Genomic DNA, 12,198 nt, shown 5'->3' on the forward strand with positions numbered 1-12,198 from the left:
TGCCTGGCTCATAAGGGCCGGTTTCTCGGTTTCCTTGGCGTATAGGTTCCCCACCTGGACGGGACGCCGGTCCGTCGCAGGTGAGCTGCAAGATGCAGGAGGAAAGAGTGAGAGAAAGTTGTGGCGAAAGAGTCAGCAGAAGTTTCGCCATTACCTTCTGCCGGAGCCGCGTGGAGCTTAGGTGTTTCGCTCATATATTTCTTTACTACCCTCAAGGGGCTAAACACAGAGGGGACAAACAAGGACAGACAAACGGATTAAGTCGATTACATCGACCCCAGTGCGAAACTGGTACTTTTATTTATCGACCCCGAAAGGATGAAAGGCAAAGTCGACCTCGGCGGAATTTGAACTCAGAACGTAACGACAGACGAAATACCGCAAAGCATTCCGCCCGGTACCTAACGTGTCTGCCAGCTCGCCGCCTTTCGCTCATAAACACACACATCACCCGGTCAGGTGTTTCGCTCATAAACACACACATCACCCGGTCAGAGATTCGAACCAGCGATCCCTCGACCGCGAGTCCGAAGCTCTAACCACTAGGCCATGTGTTTAATTTGGTACATCTCAAAATTCTTCAGTTTCATCTTTTTGTTCTTTTCGGTGTTTTAATACCCCACCCCCAAAACTTTTTTATTATTGCACTTCCGCTGTTTTAAATGCGTTCATATACGCAGCATTCATTTCAAGATTTTACTGACATTCCTTCTCGAACACGGAATTCATTTTCCTGTTTTGATTCACTCCCAATTTCCTATTCCCACGTGGCCCACACATGTCCTCTCTCTTGCCCATCCATCCTGTCTGTCGCACGTTGGTCTGGTCGGATTTAACATTGGTTGTAGTGAAGGAAAAATAAAACAAAATAAAAAGCTTTGGGGGTCATACGGCAAGTGACCAAGAGATTTTGTTACATCCTACCAGCCTTCGTCCTCCCGCCCCCACTCTCCCCGTCCCGTTCTAGGGGAGTTCATTCATATCCCCTATCTCTCCCCTACCCTTTCTATCATCAGATTCTGCCGGAATTACTCCTGCTCATCCCTTTATTCAGCCCACAATACCCGCAACAACTAGCCTGCCGCCATCGCCTCCTTCCCCCAGTCGAGCCCCAAATAAAAAGCTTTGGGGTCATACGGCAAGTGACCAAGAGATTTTGTTACATCCTACCAGCCTTCGTCCTCCCGGCCCCACTCTTCCCGTCCCATTCTAGGGGAGTTCATTCATATCCCCTATCTCTCCCCTAACCCTTCTATCGTCAGATTCTGCCGGAATTACTCCTGCTCATCCCTTTATTCAGCCCACAACACCCGCAACAACTAGCCTGCCGCCATCGCCTCCTTCCCCCAGTCAAGCCCCACCGGAAGTGCTAATGCTATTCACCCAGCTCTCCCCTCTACCTCAATCGCTAACCTGCCCTTCCTCCCCTTATTCACACCACCACTCCCGTTACAGCCAGCCTACCCCCATCGCCTTCTGCACCTCATCTAAGTTCCACCGCCAGAGTTAATGCGTTTCACCCAGCTCCCCCTCCACCTCCATTACCAACCTTCCTCCACCGCCATCCCCGAATTTTAATCCTAATGCTGACCCCACTAATGTCCGAAAATGTCATCACGGTATTATCTACCGACGAGACATGACGTTGTAGCCAGGACACTCTGTAATGAAATCAGTCAGAAGGATAATCACAAGGACAAAGAGATAAGAACCCACAATATGCTAGAAGCCATAGCCACACATAATGAAAAAGAATACTGGTGGCGAATCTCAGGAAGCATGGAAGTTTTGAAGGATGTAGTGCTCCGACAACTAACAACTGATGCCGGCAGTTTGTTCCATGTTTCAGCAACTCTCAGCGTGAAAAAATGTTTCCCAAAGTCATGGGAGCTGTGCTGTTTTCTGACTTTGTAAACATGTCCACGAGTGTTAGACAGGTGTAGTTTGAAAAGGTGCTCAGAGTTATAGTTAGTAAGATGGTTAATAATTTTATGGGTGTCTGCTATCGTACTATCATTTTCTGCTTATATTATTCTTTCCCCCCCTTTTAAAAAATTTTTTGCTCATTTTCTTTTGCCCTGTATTTAGTAAAACAAATTCAAGGATTAATTTTCAAAAAATTGCAAACTCGCAAAATGTTTTGAAAGGACGAACAAAGCGTAGGAGTGTCATCCTGTGCTGGCAAAATGTTTAGATAAACCGCCCTTTCCGGCATCTTTAATGTCAAACAAGTTTCAAATGTAACAATTACGGACGGGTGTACAATGTGTCATTTCTAATCCTCTGATGCATCGTAGGTATGCTTTAACTAAAAATTCCCAGAAACTCATCATATTGCAGTTATTTACCTTGCTTGTCTTCTTTTTTTTTTTATGTTTATGTTTTCCAGTTTCAGCTCTTGAGCTGTGGCCATGCTGGGGCACCGCCATTGTATAGATTTAAAAGACATCTAGTGGGAGTTTTTGTCTAGTAATTGCTTGGATAATCACAGATGGTTGCGTGGTAAGAAATTTGCTTCCCAGCCACATGTTTCCGAGTCCAGTCCCACTGCATGGGACCTTGAGCAAGTGTGAATGGATTTGATAAACAGAACCTGAAGCTTGTCGTGTATATGTGTGTGCGTGTGTGTGTACATATATATATATATATATATATTATATATATATATATATATATATATATATATATATATATATATATATATATATGTGTGTGTGTGTGTGTGTGTGTGTGTGTGTTTGTGTCTGTGTTTGTACCTCCACCCCCATTGCTTGACAACCGATATTGGTGTATTTACGTCCCCGGTTCGGCAAAAGAGACCGATAGAATAAGTACAAGGCATACAAAGAACAAGTCCTGGGTTCGATTTCTTCGACCAAAACCCTTTAAGGCGGTGCTCCAGCATGGCTGCAGTCAAATGACTGAAACGTATAAAAGAATAAATGAATATGTGAGACCTCACTCGGTTTGAGTATGATATGAAGAACAATCCTTTGACGTATTTTTTTGGGGTGGGTGGGCATATTGATGATGTTCAAAATCAACATAACAATAGTAGTTCTCTCTTTTTCTCTCACTTCTTCTCTCTCTATATATGGATATGTATCAAAACAGGAGACTGATAAAAAGTTTTGGTAGTCTTTAATCACCATTACACATGTTTCATTTGCTAATAGGAGTTACGAAATTGTAAATGTAGGAGAAACATATAATTCATAAATGAGGGCAAAGAAAAAAATTTTTCTAATGCCAAATATGCCGAAAAATAGGACATATTGTCCATTAACCATATAATTTTTTCACAAAACGCACGCTACTCGAAAAAGGTCGACAAAAATTTCTAAAAAATTTCATCATTACCATATCGGACCGATTTCAGAGTTAGCTACTAAGAGCCCCCTCTTCGTCAGTGATACATGTGGCAGAAGAAATAAATGAGATACTTACTCGCACTCATGGAAGAAGCAAACACTAAGTCATGAGCACAACTAAGTACCCCAAATACATCCAAAATAGAAATACTCCAGCCCATTCAAGACACGTGCGATTTGAACTGAGGCTCTCACAGAGTGAGATAGTCCGAAGATATCTCCTATTAGAAATTCTTCAGGCAGAGAATCAAATCATACAAAATGTACATTTGGATGAAGCCAATGATGTCTTGAGCTAACTGGATCCTATAAAGGAGCTGTTGTGGTAGCAGACCACGAAACACGGTTGTAATTCCTCTAGTTTATAGAACATCTACAAACGGATTTGGAATACTGGAATAAGAATATCTGCTTCTAGAGGACACAGCTTGGATTTTAACCCAATCTGTTTAATATACATGTATGTATGTATGTATGTATGTATGTATGTATGTGAAGGCGCATGGCTCAGTGGTTAGAGCGTCGAGCTTACGATCGTGAGGTTGTGAGCTCGAATCCCGGACCGGGCTGCGTGTTGTGTTCTTGAGCAAGGCACTTTATTTCACGTTGCTCCAGTTCACTCAGCTGTAGAAATGAGTTGCGACATCACTGGTGCCAGGCTGTATCGGCCCCTTTGTCTTTCCCTTGGATAACACTGGTGGCGTGGAGAGGGGAGGCTGGTATGCATGGGCGACTGCTGGTCTTCCATAAAAACAACCTTGCCCGGACTTGAGTCTAGGAGGGTAACTTTCTAGGTGCAATCCCATGGTCATTCATGACCGAAGGGGTTCTTTACCTTTACTTTATGTATGTATGTATGTATGTATGTATGTATGTATGTATGTATGTATGTATGCATGTATGTATGCATGTATGTATGTATGTATGTGTGTGTGCGTGTGTGTGGATCAGTATTAGTCTTGCCAGAGTAGGCTTTGTTGAAGAGGACTAATAAATCTCCCGGCGTAACTTCGGTATAGGTACCGGAAGTACCGGATACATTTCAAGAAAGTGTTTTTTTTTTATATATATGGGGGGGGGGGTTAGGGTTAGGGGTGGGAGAAAAGGGTTTCTGTTACCTTCAGAAATGTAAACAAAGCCACTTCCGGTACTTATGGTACCTATACCGAAGGATCGCCAACTCCCCTTAATATCCGTTACTATTCTCAGTTGGCTCTATAGACCGAAACACTGCCAGCCACCTAGCCCATATTAAACCAAAAACTTCGATTAACTGATCTCAAGAAAGTTATCTCCCTTGAGATTTTATTATATTTTTTTTGTCTTAAACATTTCTTGGGTGAATTTTTGTTTACTCCTTCTTGGATAATTTTTAGTTGCTCGAAGTTTTTAACTCAGTCTATGATTTGCTTAGACCCTACGAAAAATGTATTTGCACGGAAAAAAAATCAGTTCATCAGACCAGTTTTAAGCAATCTAAATATTAACATTTTATTATTTTTATTTCGATAGTCATTAAAGTATTAAAGTTGTTTAATTATGTTTCGGCTGCAGATGGCTTTATATGAATTTAACACGTCGAAGTACAGTTATGACGTGTTATGTAATATGGACAGAGACGGGCACTTTCTATACAGAATAGTTTTGAAAAAAAAATAATAATAAAGCATCAAAACTCAGCTTGAACGGGTAGAATTTATGATCTAGTTAGAGCCGATTCCCCTTCGTCGCTCCAAATCGTCTGCAAGCGTATTTTACTAAATCAATAAATAACTTATATCATGCAGTGTACACGGATACCCTCTTTCCCCTTGTTAACGATGCAATTCATATGTACTTTTAACTGGACTAGTTTTCTTGCCATTGTTTGTTAATATCGAGAGTTGCTTTTTATTCTTATATGTAAATAGTTGATTTACAGTGCTTAAAATGTTTTCTTTTGATGGTGTAAAAATTAGATTTCACATCAAATACATCGGATTATTTTGTTTCAGCATGTCATAGCAGCCATTACCATCATCACTAACACCATCAACATCATCATCATCATCAATCAGAAGGTAAGTGAGAGAGAGAGAAGATGCGAGCGGCGGCGGCGGTAGCGGCGGCAGTTATGGTGGTAGTGGCGGTAGTGGTGGTGGTGGTGATGGTAATATTTACCGCGGAGTTAGAAAATTTTTACGTATCTGTGATTTCATAACCTGGTTGCAAATAGTTTCACTCCCTCCTACCACCGTTGCTTTAACAACTGTGACCACTACGTCGCCCCCCCCCACCACCACCACCACTTGTTCCTTTACCAAAAACATTAAAAAAAAAACAAAAAGAAAGAAATAAAGCAGGCGGGCGGAGTGATACAGTCTGTTCCGTTTACAAACATGGAGTCGTACGTGATCTGTTGGTGTTTCTTGTAAAGGACAGGAAAAGAAATCCTCTTTAACGTCGTCGAAGCTGACCCGACTTCTTCTTCTTCTTCCCCCTATTTCTGACACCTTACCTTTCAGTGTATGTTGTTTTTTATTATTCTTTATCGAAAAAAGCGACGTTTCCTTTTTGCCTCTGTTTTGCCATAACATGATTTTTTTTTTTTTCTCTTTCTAAAAGGTTAAACCTTTAACTTTTTTTTGCAAATCAAAAAAAAAAAACCTCAAAACAAAAAAATTTGGGCGATCTTTCGTCTTTAGTAGACCTTTCCGTCGATTTCCGTAAAAAAATTTTTTTTATTTATTTTTGTATTGAAAAGTCAAAATCGGACAAAAAACCCCAAAAACTTATTTATTTCCCTATGCTAAGTTTAAAAAATTATGGTTAATCCTTAAATTTTTGCAATCATCAAAAAACCTCAAAACAAAATTTGGGCGATCTTTCGTCTTTAGTAGACCTTTCCGTCGATTTTCGTAAAAAAATTTTTATTTATTTATTTTTGTATTGAAAAATCAAAATCAGAAAAAAACCCCCCAAAAAACCTATTTAATTCCTATGCTAAGTTTAAAAAATTATGGTTTAATCCTTAAAAATTTTGTTTCCTAAATTTTACCAAAAAAAAAAAAATAATAATAATAATAATAACAATAACAACTCATGTTTTTACTCATCTAAATAATTAAAAAAAATATTTAATTCCATACATTCCGGATCCTAATTAAGGTGTTAAAAAATATCACCTAATTTATCGGGAATTATAGTATTAGGAAAAATACTAAAAATTCGTCTAAAGTATGATTAATCTGCATCTGTTATTGTTTTGAATATAAAACCAGAGTGTGACATCTTTAGTGAATCCATTTACTTAGTATTTCCTAATACGGAGGCCCATCGAGAGTCGTTTCAGCCGTGACCACCCTGTCAGTTGGACGACAGTCACCCCTGCCTCACAAAAAAAAAAAACCGAGCTCCATCTTTTGGACTCCCTTGTTCAACGTGTCCTTGCTTGACTTCGTTGTTTTGTTTTCAAAGGCAACAGTAGGGTAATAATCATGATGATGGAGATTTGATTGCTATTTCTAGCAGGTTGAGTTGCCCCTTAAAAATGTCTTTTCCTTGTTGCTTCATTCTCTATAAATGCTTATGTGTCTGTCATTCAATGGGTCAAACGGATGTTTATATATATATATATATATATATATATATATACAAATTGAGAATTGCTAATGCTTGTATACTTGAAGCATCCACTCATATATATATATTATATATATATATATATATATATATATAATAACAAAGGGTAAAATTAATTAATTAACTAGTAATCAATAATTTCACCAAGTAGAATTCGGCATGCTAAGGTTCTCTGGCTGCTATTTCTAAACAACTTCGGTATGTGGTAAAGCAAATCTTTGCTGAGCTCCAATTATAATATATATATATATATATATATATATATATATATATATATATATATATATATGGGTTTTGTGATGCAATCAGGTAAATAAAGCACACACATATATATGTGTGTGTATGCATGGTATGTAAGTATCTATCTATGTATGTATCAATGGGGCACTTGTTAATATTCATCCTAATTGCATTTTAGTTAACTCTGTGAGCATGTTATAGCTTTAATTTCTACCTCCGTTATATGATTACAATGATGTCGACGACGACGATGTTGTATATGGATATTTATATATTTATGTACATATTTACGTTCATAAGTTTATTTATATTTTTGTATTACACTAACAAACAAATATTCATCCTAATTGCATTTTAGTTAACTCTGTGAGCATGTTATAGCTTTAATTTCTACCTCCGTTATATAATTACAATGATGACCACAACAACGATGTTGTATATGGATATTTATGTATCTATGTACATATTTACGTTCATAAGTTTATTTATATTTTTGTATTACACTAACAAACAAATATTCATCCTAATTGCATTTTAGTTAACTCTGTGAGCATGTTATAGCTTTAATTTCTACCTCCGTTATATAATTACAATGATGACCACAACAACGATGTTGTATATGGATATTTATGTATCTATGTACATATTTACGTTCATAAGTTTATTTATATTTTTGTATTACACTAACAAACAAATATTCATCCTAATTGCATTTTAGTTAACTCTGTGAGCATGTTATAGCTTTAATTTCTACCTCCGTTATATAATTACAATGATGACCACAACAACGATGTTGTATATGGATATTTATGTATTTATGTACATATTTACGTTCATCTGTTTATTTATATTTCTGTATATATTTACACCAACAAACAAATTATTCCTAGGTGTAACAACCAAAATGTGCAAAATACATCCTTTACAGTTAATGAAAAAAAAGAAGTGCTGTTAAAGAAAGATAACTCATACTAACCGACTTATAATTGGCTGCACAAAGGTGACATGCACTTCTTCTTATATGTTCAGTATCATAAACAAGTAACACGAGATGTGAAGGTATTGCTTAAAAAGTTCAGCAATTTTGGCTGATTATTATGCAGATTAGCCCTTATATAATGTTTGTGTTGTTTACTGGTGTAGAAAAAGGTAACGTAATTTATGTTGAGTCATAAAATATTAAATAATATAAGATAATAGATTGCTTTTAGTTGTTTAGGATCTTTTCGGTTTGAACGGCAGTTTTTTAAAAATAATTTCTAGGTAACTAAAAAAATTTTAAACCTCGTATACTGGTAGAATGTGTTTATGAAACATCTTTTTCTCTTGGCTTTATTGAGAAAATTCTATTGTTTGTAAGATATTTGTTGTTTTTTTTTCTTCATTTTCTGCAATTTCAACCAATCAATGACGTCTATTAAGGTAACCCTCCCCCCCATTCTGTGCCGTTTGAATATGTCCCTCGTTTAAGAAACAGATTGGGTTTATTTACATTTGTGAAGAAAAAAAGATACCCTTCCTCCCCACCTCTAACTAACCCTAACCCTAAACATTGAAATGCAATAAATCGATAATTATGGGTGACAATTTCATATGAAACCGCTAGGAAAAACTGCCGTTCAAACCGAAAAGATCCAAAACACTTTTATGATGCGCTGGGTAAAAAATAGGTAAAAAATAATAACATTTCGAATATCAGCGATTCTGTGTTCGCAATTTTCAAAAACTAAGAACATTATATTTTTTGTTTATGAGAAAGTGATTTGGATTAGAATACTTTTTTTTCTATAGATATGTAACAGATGGATGTTGTTTATTGTGGACTTAGTTGAGTTGACAGAATGTAGAGATAAGAGATTGATTTGAAGAACCATATGTATTTTATATATAAACCGAAATTTATTTATTCTCTTTAAATTGGTAACGAAATGTATTTATATACATTCAAACATCACTGCAGTTTGTGTTTAGTTTGGAGCTCGGGTATGTATACTCTTTTACTTGTTTAAGTCATTTGACTGTGGCCATGCTGGAGCATCACCTTTAGTCGAGCAAATCGACCCCAGGACTTATTCTTTGTAAGCCTAGTACTTATTCTATCGGTCTCTTTTTGCCAAACCGCTAAGTTACGGGGATGTAAATACACCACCATCGGTTGTCAAGCGATTTTGGGAGGACAAACACAGACACACAAACATCTACACATACATATATATATACGATGGCTTCTTTCAGTTTCCGTCTACCAAATCCATTCACAAGGCTTTGGTCGGCCCGAGGCTATATTAGAAGACACTTGCCCAAGGTGCCACATAGTGGGACTGAACTCTGAACCATGTGGTCGGTAAGCAAGCTACTCAAAATCAAACCAAATCAAATCAGATATCAGAAAGCAGAACCAAAATCGAAGTCGATCAACATCAATGGAAATTGCAGCTGTGATACCAGTGCCGGTGACAAGTAAGCAAACAATCCGATCGTGGCCGTTGCCAGCTCTGCCCCGTCTGGCCTCCGTGCTGGTGGCACGTAAAAAGCACCATCCGTTCCTGGCCGTTGCCAGCCTCGCCTGGCCTCCGTGCCGGTGACACGTAGCACCATCCGTTCGTGGCCGTTACAAGCCTCACCTGGCCTCCGTGCCGGTGGCACGTAAAAAGCACCATCCGATCGTGGCCGTTGCCAGCCTGGCCTGGACCCCGTGCCGGTGACACGTAAAAAGCACCATCCGTCCGTGGCCGTCTGCCAGCTCCTTCTCGCACCTGTGCGGGTGGCACGTAAAAAGCACCCACTACATTCACGGAGTGGTTGGCATTAGGAAGGGCATCCAGCCGTAGAAACACTGCCAGATCAGACTGGGCCTGATGCAGCCTTCTGGCTTCACAGACCCCAGTTGAACCGTCCAACCCATGCTAGCATGGAAAGTGGACGCTAAATGATGATGATGATGTATGTGTGTGTGTTTGTCCCCCCAACATCGCTTGACAACCGACGCTGGTGTGTTTACGTCCCTGTAACTTAGCAGTTCAGCAAAAGAGGCTGACAGAATAAGTACTATGCTTACAAAGAATAAGTCCTGGAGTCGATTTGCTTGACTAAAGGCAGTGCCCCAGCATGGCTGCAGTCAAATGACTGAAACAAGTAAAAGAGTATATATTACTAGAGCTACTTTTAGTTCATAATATATATAGGCGCAGGAGTGGCTGTGTGGTAAGTAGCTTGTTTACCAACCACATGGTTCCGAGTTCAGTCCCACTGCGTGGCACCTTGGGCAAGTGTCTTCTACTATAGCCTCGGGCCGACCAAAGCCTTGTGAGTGGATTTGGTAGACGGAAACTGAAAGAAGCCCATCATATATATATATAGGCATAGGAGTGGCTGTGTGGTAAGTAGCTTGTTTACCAACCACATGGTTCCGAGTTCAGTCCCACTGCGTGGCACCTTGGGCAAGTGTCTTCTACTATAGCCTCGGGCCGACCAAAGCTTTGTGAGTGGATTTGGTAGACGGAAACTGAAAGAAGCCCATCATATATATATATAGGCATAGGAGTGGCTGTGTGGTAAGTAGCTTGTTTACCAACCACATGGTTCCGAGTTCAGTCCCACTGCATGGCACCTTGGGCAAGTGTCTTCTACTATAGCCTCGGGCCGACCAAAGCTTTGTGAGTGGATTTGGTAGACGGAAACTGAAAGAAGCCCATCATATATATATATAGGCATAGGAGTGGCTGTGTGGTAAGTAGCTTGTTTACCAACCACATGGTTCCGAGTTCAGTCCCACTGCGTGGCACCTTGGGCAAGTGTCTTCTACTATAGCCTCGGGCCGACCAAAGCCTTGTGAGTGGATTTGGTAGACGGAAACTGAAAGAAGCCCGTCGTATATATGTATATATATATATGTGTGTGTGTGTGTGTTTGTCCCCTTAGCATTGCTTGGCAACCGATGCTGGTGTGTTTATGTCCCTGTCACTTAGCGGTTCGGCAAAAGAGACCGATAGAATAAGTACTGGGCTTACAAAAAAAGAATAAGTCCCGGGGTCGAGTTGCTCGATTAAAAGGCGGTGCTCCAGCATGGCCGCAGTCAAAATGACTGAAACAAGTAAAAAGAAAAAAGAAAGAATAGGCTTTGCATTATTATTAGGGTTGTGGTTGTTTAGCATGCCTTTGATCAAAAGCACTCCTACCATGACCATTCCATCTTTTTCCCTAAGCGCAGTGCACCTATGACCACATTGTACAAGCTTTTGGATATTTGACTCCTATTTCTGGCAGAATTAGTGACCACATAGTTGACTCCCAAAGTGGAGTGATAGAAAGTGGCTGTATTAAACTAAGCGTCTTTTAGTATATCTAGTTACATATTTGTGCTTTCTGAGTTCAAATCTCAGATGGTGGGCCGTCAGCTTTGCATTTCATCCTCCCATGTGTAATAAGTGTCAGTTTTTTTTTGTTTTTTTTCCTTTTGCCTAATCGCTTTATGCCCTACAAGCTCATAAAGTTGAAGCTTATCCATGTTTTTGAGGTTTTTAGGTGAATGAAAGTGCAAAACTTCCTCTTAAACAAAAGTGCTCGGTCCACCCTTACCCCAGTTGCCACTGGTTCTTATTTTTGGCTAAGTGGGCTTAATGAAGTGTTATGCCCAAGGACACAGCATGCTACCTGGTCCAGAAATTGAGGCCACAGCCCAAAGATTGTTAACCAACTACTCAAGAATTCGCTTTCAATGAAAGTGCAAAACTTCCTCTTAAACAAAAGTGCTCGGTCCACCCCTACCCCAGTTGCTGCTAGTTCTTATTTTTGGCTAAGTGGGCTTCAGTAATGAAAAATGAAGTGTTATGCTCAAGGACACAGCATGCTACCTGGTCCAGAAATTGAGGCCACAGCCCAAAGTTTGTTAACCAACTACTCAAGAATTCGCTTTCACGTCAGTGAGATACTGGAATGAAAGAAATCATGTAGAATCCTCAGCCAA

At 39.3% G+C, this 12,198-nt stretch overlaps 1 protein-coding gene across 2 annotated transcripts in view; it reads left to right on the forward strand.

The window, feature by feature from the left end:
- Positions 1–5,697: 5,697 nt before the first annotated feature.
- Positions 5,698–12,198, forward strand: part of LOC115223930 (ATP-dependent Clp protease ATP-binding subunit clpX-like, mitochondrial) — a 28,356-nt gene continuing 21,855 nt past the window's right edge. Inside the window, exon 1 of one of the 2 annotated variants that reach the window (XM_029794667.2) lies at positions 5,698–5,876. The gene's annotated coding sequence lies outside the window, so the exon portion shown is untranslated. The remainder of the gene's footprint in view (positions 5,877–12,198) is intronic. The other variant, XM_029794666.2, reaches the window with a different exon arrangement.

This window comes from Octopus sinensis, linkage group LG24 (genome assembly GCF_006345805.1).
Source record: "Octopus sinensis linkage group LG24, ASM634580v1, whole genome shotgun sequence".
In the NCBI taxonomy this organism is placed as follows: domain Eukaryota; kingdom Metazoa; phylum Mollusca; class Cephalopoda; order Octopoda; family Octopodidae; genus Octopus; species Octopus sinensis.